We start from the raw sequence: 13,025 nt of genomic DNA, 5'->3' as shown, positions 1-13,025 counted from the left end.
AATGCATGTCACTACATTAATAGTTATGTAGGAGTGAAAATTTCACAATCAAAGTTGGGATTCCCTTGATATTATTCAGTCTGATCACTTTTCCCTCCACTCCTCTTTCCACTCTCCTAGTTCAAACTCCCTGAAAAAAAAGTGTTTGTATATTGAATTACAGACAACATTTTTTGCAGTAATAGTGAATTTTATTAAAGGAAAGGAAATCAGTGTAACTTTCAGATCAACTGGACAGAATTAACAAATGCATTTGTTCCTGTTTTTGTCCCTCATAAATCTTCACTAAAATTCTAATAAAGTTATTTTCAGTACATTAATCCTCCAGAATAAAGAAAAAGCTATTGAAGATAACTTAGAAAAGTCAATAAAGACAAAGCCTAACTAGATGGTGTCAGTGGGCAAAGAGACCAACAGCAAGATAAAAGCACCAAAGAACTGGGAAGTTTCAGTAATTGGAGGAATTGAGTTTTTCAGAATATGGAGGTACAACACATAGCTGGAAGTAAGAAGAGTGAGTGAAAGTCTTTATGGAAAATGTAGACATTTCTATACCACCTTTTCTAATTTAATGATATCAAGAAGCTGCCCTAGGGGCTAGAGTGATAGCACAGCAGGTAGGGTGTTTGCCTTGCACTCAGCCGATCTGGGTTCAATTCCCAGCATCCCATATGGTCCCCTGAGCACCGCCAGGAGTGATTCCTGAGTGCAGAGCCAGGAGTAACCCCTGAGCATCGCTGGATATAACCCAAAAAGAAAAAAAAGAAGCTTCCCTATAATTTGAGCAAAAGAAAACTGTATACTGTAGCTAAATTATTCCAGAATAGTTTTGTACTTAGAGGCAGATAAAGAAGAGAGTGAGGGGTGAACTGCGCACTGGAAACAAGATTAAGTGAACATTTTAAACCCCTCTTTCTGTCTTCTCCCTACCTGTTGGCTATGCCCCATACTGGTCATTAAAAAGACAGGAGTTGTGGAAACCAACAAGTCCAATGGAAAAGGCCTTTCCTTATTGACATCAAAGCAAATATTAGATTATGATTGGTGAGGTATGTCACTCAACAGTTCTACCTGTGCACATTGGTTTTTTCGTATGCAGAGTTAGATTCTGAAGCCTTATTCTTAAATATTTATCAAATACTGAAGAATTATTAGGAACTCGAGGAAAGTCCCTCAAATAAAATGAAGAGCCCAAGAAGGAATTCATAGGAAATAGAAACAAGGCAGAGAACAGAAGCAGTATTTTAAAATCAATCATACAAATTCATAAATAAGAACAAATTATTTTCAGTAAGTAAGCAATCCTAGAATCAGATAAACAAGTGGTAACTTCCCTGTGAACTGTGACAGAAAGAATTCCAGGTCTCAGGTTCAGGAACTGTGGGCAGGGCACTTGCCTTGCATCTGGAGAATCCCTGCTGGATCCCCAGCATCACTATGGATCCCGAACCTCACCAGAAGTAACCCTAAGCACAGAGCCAAGAGTAAGTCCTGAACATAGCCTGGAGTGGCTCCCCCCAAATACCCCAAGTCTCACACAAAACAGACCTTTTGTCTGGTCTTTTCTAGGGCTCTTAAAATAGGCCTAAGTATGTGGATGCGTTTTGGTGCAACATGTGCCATCTTAGAGAGGAATCAAGCTTAGTACTGCTCATTCACTGCCCCTCAGATCCGTGTGTGTAATCCTCTAGGCCCATTCCGTAATTCTGTGTAGCCATAGGTGCTCCCAAGGCTCTCAAACAAAAAAGATAAAAATATTATGTCCAGGGCTAGAGATAACTCAAGTAGCAGAGCATACAATGAGTAAGCACAGGCACTGAGGTTGATCCTAGCTACCACATGGACCTCCAAGCATCACTGGATGTGGCTGGTATACTGCATGTGGGCATTTAGGTGGTACTCCGTCACCACATATGGTTCCCCAAGCCCTGCCTGGATTGATCCTTGAGTATACAGAGCCAGGAGTAAGCCTTAAGCAATGCCAAGTATGACCCAAAAGTAAAATATAGATAAAAAGAAAGTTGTTACTAAAACTTGGTGTAGGAACCAAACCAGCCAAGAACTAGAATATCACACTAAAGATCCTGACCCTCATCCAACAGCCTGACAAATTGGAGACTTTTATGGTTTCAACAGGTTGCTAAGTCTTGTTCAGAATATAATCCATTTATTGATATGGATTCAAAAGTCTATACAAATACAAGAAGGGAGAAACCATTGTGAGTTGGTAAGCCTGAAAAAAGGGAGATGATTTAAGTTTATGAAAGAAAGAAGGTTTGTAGGAAGATGGCACTGAAAGCCAAGAAGGAAGCCCCTGTCCCTCCCAAAGTTGAGGTCAAAGCCAGAGTTTTGAAGGTCAAGAAGGCAGGGCTGAAAGGTGTCCATAGTCATAAAAAGAAAAAGATCTGCATATCACCCACCTTCCAAAGACCCGAAATGCTGAAGATAAGGCAGTCCAAATATCCTCGGAAGAGCATCCCAGTAGAAATGAGATTGACCATTATTCCATCATCAAATTCCTTATGACCACTGAGTCAGCCATGAAGAAGATAGAAGATAACAATATACTTGTGTTCATTGTGGATGTCAAGGCCAACAAGCACCAGATTAAACAGGCATTGAAGAAGCTCTAGGACATTAACGTGGCCAAGATCAACACCCTGATTAGGCCTGATGGAAAGAACAAGGCATATTTTCGACTGACTCCTGACTATGACACCTTGGATATTGCCAACAAAATTGGGATCATCTAAGCAGTTCAGCAGGCTAATGTTAAATGCTAAATACAGTATTTTTTTCACTATAAAAAAAGAAATGAAGAGGAGAGAACATTTGCAAAAGGAGACCACGGTGTGAAGCAAGACTGAGAATGAAACTGCTGAGTTTAGAGAACTCTACCTTCAGGAAATAATTATAACCAGGAAGGAAGAAAGCATAGTACAAGTTGAGCAGACATCAGATTTACAAGGTTAGACATAATTCAACATATTTGTACTTCTGCAACCTTTCTACACAATGGTGTAGAATGGGGGAAAAGGAATCCCCAAAGTTTTAGCTGGTGGCTGGAAGTAGACAATTACAGTCTAGAACTTCTTTGAAATCTATCTTATTCTTGAAAATGTGTAAAATTCACAACAGTTTTGTATTCTACTTTACATCAAACAAATATAAAATATTTTAAATAAATATTTTAAATTATACTCCAGTTAAAAACAATTTCCCACACCCAAAGAAATCTTACAAATTCATATTCCAGATTCTCCTATTACTTTTTATTCCTCATGAATTATAATATCTAAGGGGCATAAAAATGAGATGAACCACAGTGAGAATAGTTTTCTTCAGGGGAGTTATGAGGTGAAAGAAGGATTTGGATTTGGGGGATGGGGGATGTTGGGGCTGAACCACACTTAGCAGCACTCAGGGCTTACTCCTGGATCTATGATCAAGGATCACTCCCAGTAGTCTTAGGGAACCGGCAGTTTCTGAGACTGAATACTACCCTATTTGCTGTACCACCTCTCTAACCTCAAATTTGGGAAATTTAAATAAGCTAAAGAGTGCTGGAGCAGGTGGGACAATTTGGAGTGTGATTTAGGAAGTCAAGTGAGAGGTATTTGAGATTATTTTGAAGAGCTGTTAGATCAGGAGATGGCAGCAAATGTAGAAAAAAATAACATACAGAAGACAAAGTTTTGAACATTTGAGGGATAGTTCAAACTGGGGAAATGAGGCCAGAAAAAATAGTACAGTAGGTAAGATATCTTGCATGTGGCTGATCTGGGTTCAATTCCCAGCATCCCATATGGTCCCCTGAATTTGCCAGGAATTATTCCTGAAAGCAGAGCCAGGAATAATCCCTGAGCAGAGCCAAGAGTGAACACTTCCCCATGAACCCCCCCACCACCACCACCACCACCACACCAAAATGGGGAAAGGTAGGAGAAAATGAAGTCATCAAAGAAAATTCCAACTTGGAACTAGGAACCAGAGTACACGGCTACTGAGGAGGAAATTGAGAAAAAAAAGGTCTCTCTTCTCCCCAAGAAGAAATATATTGACTTTAGTCCACTCTTCATGTCCAGGTGCATGATATACATCCGGAAATGTGTTCTAGATGGCTGATCACAGAGATCAGGGGAGGAAAACTAGAAGTACCAACCATAAGGTGCAGTTGATGCCACAAGAATGGGTGGAAAACTGAGAGACTAGGGAGAAATAGGAAAGCACAGAAAGCTGAAGACTTGATTTTTAGAGAAATTCATAGGTGAGTAGTAGGAAGGAAGAAAGAGTTTGCAGAAAATCAAATTTTTATGTTGACCTTCAACAGAAATTTTTCATTATAATTGATACAGAAAATTCCACCTGGATAAGGGCGGGGGTGATGTCTTTGTTAGTATAACTGAAGAATCCAAGAGTCGACCCCTAACTTTAGGTACAATTCAATCCCCATGTCCAAATAACGCCATCAAGAATCTCTTTCGATGTCTTTGCTGCCCTTTTCCCTCCCCAGGGTCTTTGCTTTCATAGATACTTTCCAACATAAGGGAGCCTAGAAGCTCCAAGCTTTTATCTTCTTATGATCTATATCCCAGATGAAAGGGAACTTAACCATGTTCAAATTTCCAACAAAAGTGTTCAACAGAAATTTTAAGTTTGCTCTGATTGTACCATCTGGTCTCGTTAGTCATATTTAAACCAAATACTCAAACTATAGACAGATTCCCTCAAGTCTCCCACTTGAACCTACAAAAATTAAGCACTGTAATGCCCACAGGGTGGTAGGGGGACTTCCCCTAATGAAAAATGGTTATTCTGCTTTCATAGTAAGAGGGAAAGACTGCTGTCAGAGAAGCAGAAAGAGGACCCAGGGACAAAGGCAAGTTTTCAGAAGTAGGAGTGTGGAGATATCAGAGCCAACACATGGGATAATGGCACACACAGGTCAGACAGGTCACAGTCATTTAGCCAGAAAGGAACTTGTCAGTGCCTTTCTCCTTGATGCCTCTCTCCTACTTTGGGAGACTGAGTCTGAGGTCAGTGAAGCCCCATCCTCCCTCCTCCTAATTCCCAGCATGGCAATCAGAGCCTCAGCATGTAGCCCACCTTCACAGTCATTTCACCCTTCCAGAACCATGCCAGTCACTTTTGCTAGGGCCTGCAGGCTTCTTGGGCAAGAAAAAGTCGTTAGAAAGCATTTGTGGAATGTGAGAGCCATGGCCTTCCTGTCTGGACCTCCCCTCCACACACATCATATGATTCCTTCTTTCCCAGCAGGTAATTTTTCCAGTGAAAGAAACATCCCTCCCTTGTCCTTTGCCTTTGACCCACAAATTGTCTGCTGAGGCAACACCAATAATGCATCTTGGCTGAACTTCAGAGGTCCAGTGCAGCCAGGGGTGCTAAGCTGAGATTTTACCAAGGACCCCGAGGGGCTCATGCTATAGGAATCATCTCCTCTGCACACCGACACATCAAACCACACTTCACCCCTCACTCTTTCCCAGCCTGCCGCTTCAGCTCATTGGCATTTAAAGCAACATCACTAGCAACAGCTCATCTGGAACATCTTGGCACACTCTCATTTTCATGAGAGCGAACACCCTTAACCTCAAAGAGAGGGTAGAGTGAGTCAGACAGACAGAGGGACAGGGGATGGGAGTCCAGCAGCAGTGGGGATGAATATGGATTGGGAACTTCGGCAGCAGGAGGTTGGCGGGAGGGGGAGGCAATCACATCCAGTGTTGCGCTCCAGCACAGGATGGACCGACAGCAACTCCCCTTAGGAATCTGATGGGTTCTTTCTTGTCTGATGTTTTGAAGCTTGTCAGCATTCCCGGGCACTGTCAGCCTCCTCCAAATGACCTGAGCAGGGTATGAATAGCAAGCTCTCACTGCCTTGGGCTGTGTAGAGGTAAAGGCTGGGAATACTGTTCCTGAGGTTTCCTATCTGTAAAAAATCAAGACAGAAATGCCTCATCCCCAGCTCCCCAAATACCCTTGAAGATCAAGGGGCAGATAAGCTAATCTATTATAAATTCTAATGCAGCACAGTTCCCGGACCAGAGTCTCTTCTCATTTGGTGCCCCAAGCGTTAGCCAATATTTCATCAAAACCAGTTCCCTTCTGCAGGCGCACATGTGTTCCTACTGCTCACCCCAGCAGGCTCACACACGGGAACCTTCTCCAGGCATCAGCTCTACACACACACACACACACACACACACACACACACACACACACACATACACACACATACTCACATACACAAACATGCATGCGTGTGTGCACATATGCACATTTACACACATAAAATCTTCACACATAAAATCTTCCTTCCTAGCTTATGATCCTATCTGTCCTAGAGTGGCTTGCAATGATCATTTTTCACTCTCAGCATGTTTAATTCCTACAAAAGGATGCTTAAATTCATCAAAATGGCAATATCCCCAAATGCATTTACGTAGACAACACACATGAAATGAACTCTCCGTATTTCTCCGTGAGATGTGTGCCTAAGAACACATCTCCTGATTTCAGCCTTGCTCTTTGTTCTGTGAGGCTGTGATCCCCTGTGTAAGACCCAGGAAAAGCCCAAACTCAAGAACAGCACAACCACTTCCGTGGAGTTAATTTCCCAGACTGTGTGGAAATCCATCTCATCTGCTTGGAGTCATAGCATTATCTGCCCATGCGGTCATTTCAATACCTGCACATTTGATTCTCCCATCTGGAAAATGGGTCTAATCACCACTACAAGGAGTTAGGCTGTGGGGACACATGTGTTAATACTGCCAGGCACTCTTGAAGATAAATGCACAATCATCACCATGCAGCCTGGCATCCTGACATAGGAGGGGAGAGTTCAGCTGGACCTTGAGATCATGTCTAGGTAGGTAGTTGAAGAATTATAATCCAGAAGCTAGTAACAAAGAAAAAATCATTTCCACAAAAAAATACACTTCTAGTAGAATGTACTGCATGGTTCCAGGTTTCTATTTTGTAGTAGAATAGTAATCCTAAAGAGAAATCTCTCAGAAGTGTTCACTTCTTTTATCACCTCAATATACTGCAGTAGGAGAGTAAGAACAAATAGGCATGCATGCAGGCACAGAAAGAGCTTGGGACCAAATATAGCACAAGACCTGTGATTGCTGATGTGGGATCCCACGTGGTTTTCTTTCCTTTCACAGAGTATCTGGCTTTTATTTAGGTTTTCTCATTTTTACAGTAATCATATATTATCTCATAGGAATTTGGGGGGGGGTGTGGTTTGGGGCCACACCCAGTTTACTCCTGAATCCGTGCCCACTCTTGGTGGTGTTTGGGGGAACTATGTGGGGTGCCAGGGATTGAATCCAGGTCGGCATCTACAAGGCAAGTGCTATTTTTTCTTCAGTCACTAAGAATAATTTTTAAGAGCTAGGAAGAAGGTTCAACCATCTGAGTGCATGTTTTGCGTATAGGAGGTCCCAGTTTGATCCCTGAGAGTGGCCCTCTGGGAGTCACCCTCCAGAACAGGGCCTGTATAGAGCTTCCAAGCACCATGTGGTGTGGCCCTTAAAACAAAACAAAATTATTTTAAATGCAAATAATTTTTAAATAGTCTCTTAAAAGAACATTGCCCATCTCTATTTTCAGACCACCAGGCTTTTGCACCCAAAGCAGCAAAGACAAGTAGAGCCAATGCTGACACTGACAGGAAGCCTCAAGCCATTCCCTGGACTCGTGAACAAAACAAGGCATAAGCACTAAAAAGAGGTAGTCTGCTCTTAACCAAGAAGGAAAGTGGCTTCATGAACCCCCAATCCACTCAAACTCCTGGGGTCAGTGGACATCACAGGGAGAGAGTGATGAGGAAAGACTTAGATCTGGGGTCAGGAGACCAGATTTCCAGACTTAACATCTTTCTCATCTGTGGTATTCAGATAATTTATTTATCTTCTGAACTAGCTCTTTCATCTTGTGACCTCTACCCATCTCCTAGATTCTAAGTTAACTGTAAGAGATACTGTCTGTGTGCCAGTCAACAACATGCTCTTTATATATGCTGTTTATATATGCTGTCTCATTTATCACCAGTTAAATTCCAGCACATAGATGTCATTTTGGCCACTTCACAGGGAACACTTGAAAGTTCAAATAAATTTAATAATTTAATTAAGGTTACTGAGCTTACAAACCTAGGTATATCTAACCCCAGTTTTGGCGTTCTTCTTAAATTAATGATATAATGATTCATTTTATTTGTTTCTTAATTTAGGCATCATTATTTACAAAGCTGTACATTTTTTGTTTTCAAAAACACGTGGCTATGTTGAAGGCTTACTCCTAACTCTGCTCAGGAATCATACCTGGTGATGCTCAGTGGATCATAGGTGGTTCTGGGAATCAAACCTGGGTCTGCCATGTGGAAGGCCAGGCCTTACTACTGTACTATCTCTCCAGCCCTATCTAAGCTAATATTCCTACGACAACTACCTGGGCCAATCTTTTAAAGTAGAATAAGGAACTTTTTTCTGCCAAGGGCAATTTGGAAATTTATGACATCATTTGCAGGCCACACAATACAAGCAGAGGGGCCAAGGGTGGCTGATGAAAAGCATATGTGCCAGGGCCAAACCACATGATTCATAAGCCATATAAGGCCTGTGGGCCAGACGCTCCCTATCCTGCTCTAAGGCAAGCTTTGCATCATGGTAGTGTCGACATTATTATCACTGCATTGAGTTTATTTAAATAAAGTGCTTTGTACCACTCACTCCCTCTCAACCCGCCTTTCACTTGGTCTTCCTTATCACCCAAACACCTCAGAGTCCAGTTAGCCTCTCAAGCTTTCCCAGGTGAAGGGGAGCCAGCCTATAAGGAACAGGGTTCAGCTCTTGGCATCCACAAAGAACCTTCTAGGTATTAGTCAACAGGCTTTTCTCAGAAGGTAGGAGAAGTCGAAGAGCAGGAGAGAGGGAGCTTGCAGTGCACCAACCGTTAGCTCTCTGGGAAGGCAGCAATAATGCAAACTGTGATAAGCTGTCACTAGAAGCCAGCTCAGTTTTCTGAGACTTAATGGTAGAATAACACAATAGGGTCAGACTAAAAAGGTTCCCTTATGAAAATTTTATCAGCAACTTTGGTAAATGGCTTTGGGAAAGGTGCTTTGCTCCCAGGCAGACCTGGGACCTGATTTTACAAGGTGCAGGCGGCCTGCATTGCATCACCCCCACAAGATATTAAGGGCACTCAAATTGAATTAACACCAAATCAAGCCGGTGCACTTAACAATACAAATGCACTTAAGGGATGCCTCAGGATGATTTGTGACTAAAGAAAGCAAAGAAGAAAACGGCCTGCAAGCCACAAGGGTGGTGTTGTGTGTCATATACAGGAAAGGCCATAAGTAGAACTTAGAATACCGGAAAACCATGAACTTCAGGGGCTCTCAAATACCTTAGACCCAGCCGTAAAGTAGAGGGCCGCTTTTGTGGTAGGCAGAAACAATTGATAAATAAATTACAGCCAATTTTCTTAGTGGCATGGTCTCCATTACCTTTGACAGCCAAGTAAGTACTCTGCTAAGATGATAAGAGGCAAATAATGGTGTATCAGGTAGCGCCCCAGGAAATTCTTTGCCCGTTGCCAACTATCTTCATGACAGCAGTGACACAAAGATCCTCCTCAGGAGCTAAATGATGAGAAGTGACAGCTCACTAGGCAGATCGTGACAGGCCCTAGAAAGAATCAGTTGAAAGTGTCCCTGGCAGATGGGACCCTGGAGTCAGGCTGGCCCTTTGGTTTCTTTCTTTTCCTTTCTCCCTCTGAATTTGTGGGAGCATTTTTCTCTCCTCATCTTTCTTACTCTTGGGCTTTTAGTCACCCCTGCCCTCTTCCTAAACCCGTCTTCTCACTCCTTCACCTACCTCCTCAAACATGGCTTGCCTTGCCTACTGAGCTAGAAACAAATTTGACCATCATCTTGGATGAATAACTCTTCTGAGATTATGTTGGAAACTTGGAAACATTCTGGGCTTGGGAGAATTCAGGAGGAAAAAATAGCCTCACTGGGAATTCTTTTCCATCAAGTGAAATACATACAAAAGCATACTTTTGTTATCCTTTCAGGAAAGAGCCATCTCCATACCAGGTCTCGCTCTGACAACTGGCTCCACTTAGGTGGGCAGTGGCCTAATTTAGTCAAAGTTAAGGCAATTGCTCATCAAGTCATGAGGTGGCTGAGAAACTGGGACAGGCAAGCTTAATTTTTCACTCCAAAGATGTTCTCAGATCATAAGGAGTTATGTTTCAGCTGTTGCCATATTTCAGCCAGGACTTGTTCATTCGAGTAAGTAGGCATTATCATTAGGACAGATGGAAGAATAATAAGGAATCTAGGTCTAGAATGGACTGTCTTGGGCTCTGGCTGTATGACTTTAGATGAGTCAGTCAATTTCTTTGAGTCACAGTTTATCCTTTACTGAAATGGAGACTTCACATCTTCTCCAACATCTGCAAGGGATTGTTTTGAGGATTTGGCAAAAGTAACTATGGAAAAGCTCTTTAGAAGTTAGGAACTATCTACAAGTATGACACTATTATGAGGAAAATAATATCCAAAAATACACATGCCGGATCCACTTGTTATAAAAACAGTCCTAGATCCCAAGAAAGAATATTTAAACTACTGCGGGTTTTGCACAACAGCCATCTATACTCCTGATGAGAGAAAGACAAGAGCAAATGAATTAAAATAAAATTCATCTGTACTCCCCAAATTCCCAGTAGCAATTATTTTTTAGCTTCTCCCATGCTGAACATTGAAAGCAAAAATCAATGGTATCACTCCTGGCATTCTTAAGTTCACCAACATGTCTACCTACTTGTGCTATCTTTCAAAGCAGAAACAAAAGATATGCGGCATCTTCAGATCATCTCAGAACAATTTTCAAGGGGCATCATCCCGACTTACACAATCTTGAAGATGTTATTTCTCCAGCCTCAGGACAGCTTCTCACTCTTTCTCTATGTGACCCCTATCTACTTGCAGATCACTTACAATGTTTAATTTCTAACATATCAATCGGCTCCTTTCCCCAAACAATTTTTCACATAGTTCACAAGTTATTATTTGTCACCAATTTGTCTACTCAACAAACATAAGTGCTTACTATATGCCTAGTATCGTGCTATGGGTTAGGAAAATCAGGGCAATGAAGGCAATATTTAACTCCAAGAATCTGACTTTCTGCATCATTGTCCATTTCTCCCGTACCCAAGCTTGAAGGTATTTTATAAACCATATATATAACAATTGTCTAAGTTTTAATATGACCTAAATTCACTAGAAAATCACAATCAAGGAATTGAAACATTAGGATGAGCAAAGAACCCATGTGTTACTGCAGGTTTTCAACTTCAATCCCAAACTAGGTCCAAGGCTTATTACATCCCCTTCATTTCCCTAAAAGGCTTGGAGAATAGCAAAAGATTGATCGATATGCTTTAAATGAATCAAATGAGGACTGGCTAAATTAAACTGCATCAATCTGACATCCTTTCTTTCTTTCCTTTGATTTCTTGGTTTAGTTTTGAAACTCAGAGAGCTAAGTTGAGACCACCTCTAGAGTTAAGAGTTATCCCTCTATGAACAGGGGAGAGAGTAAAATTTTGGGTGACCTAGAAACCTCTGTGCATATACAGCTAACTATATTCTTCAAGTTCATTGGACACAATTATTCTCTGGTGATCTGAGCTTCCCTAGACTTATATATTCCCCTATTATAAAATTTATTTGTTTATTTACATATCTTTCATCATAGTATACTTTTGGGTCTTTTAGTTTGGGTACCACACACATCTTAATCACAACTATATCACAAACTTATCAAAAGACTTCATACTTTAGTGGTCCTCAATAAGCTTTTATAGAATGAATGAATGAAGATGAATGAATAAATATGAATGAATTTGTCATCTTTTTACTTTCTTTGTACATGAGGCTCTACTTTTTGTTTCTTTTATCACCAACCTATGATCCAGTAGGCAGTGAATCACAGTGGTATTCAACACATGCTTTCCCTGAAGTCTGTTGGTGTTTGCCCCCTTTGGTTTGCAAAAGCATATTGTCAAACATTCAGAAATCTATTTTAGTTGGATTTAAAATATTGGTAATTTGAAATTAGCCATGGTGGAAATACTTACACCATGAAAATCAGTAAATGAAACACAACAGGGATTTAGGGATTTGCTTTTACGTGTGTGTGTGTGTGTGTGTGTGTGTGTGTGTGTGTGTGCGTTTCTGAGAGCATATCTCTTAGGATAGCACCAACTGCTCTGATTTCACCTGGATTTGTGACTCTCTTTGGCCATTCATTAATAACTATGAGCGTCACATACAAAGAAAGTATACATGTACAAAGGAAGTGACTTTTGAGAAGCATTTCTTCATTGGAATCCTACAGCCCCCATCTGAGCCTCCAGCATATTCCAAAAAGGTAAAAAGTGAAGATGGCATGAGTGAAGAGCCATGGATGAGAGTAGGGAGCCAACCAGTAGATCAGAGGGATCACAGGGAAAAAAACAAGGTCAGAAAGGGGCCATGGTCAAAAACAGGCTGAGTTAATAAATACTAATTTAGAGAAATTTCTTTATATTTCAAAGACTCGGTTTCCTCATCTATTAAGTGGGAGATGTCTTCATAGTGTTGTTATAAAAATGTAATGTGCTTAACTCCACTCCTCACATCCAGTAAAAATAAAAGCTTATACATGGTAACCAATTTATTGTTGTTTTCTGACTTTCAACGAATCCATTCTTTTATCCCGTTAATTATACTTTCCAAAGAATTTGTGATCACTTAGAGCAAAATCCATAAAATAAGAAAATGTAAATAAAATATCAGGAGGACAAACAATAATGTAAAGACAAATCACATTACCATGGCTGAATAGATACTAAGATTCATTACAAGGAATAGATTCATGAGACTATTAGTGGGGAAATTTTAAAGTGTTGACAATAATGATAAGGTATAA

General features: G+C 41.0%; 1 pseudogene; it reads left to right on the top strand.

Annotated features, from left to right (window-relative positions):
* Positions 1 to 2,286: 2,286 nt before the first annotated feature.
* LOC130026515 (60S ribosomal protein L23a-like) lies at positions 2,287 to 2,753 on the top strand (annotated as a pseudogene).
* Positions 2,754 to 13,025: the final 10,272 nt, after the last annotated feature.

Source organism: Sorex fumeus, unplaced genomic scaffold (assembly GCF_029834395.1).
Source record: "Sorex fumeus unplaced genomic scaffold, SorFum_2.1 ptg000034l, whole genome shotgun sequence".
Taxonomy (NCBI): Eukaryota; Metazoa; Chordata; class Mammalia; order Eulipotyphla; family Soricidae; genus Sorex; species Sorex fumeus.
The sequence above is the reverse complement of the archived record's forward strand: the minus strand, read 5'-3'. Positions and strand labels throughout refer to the sequence as shown.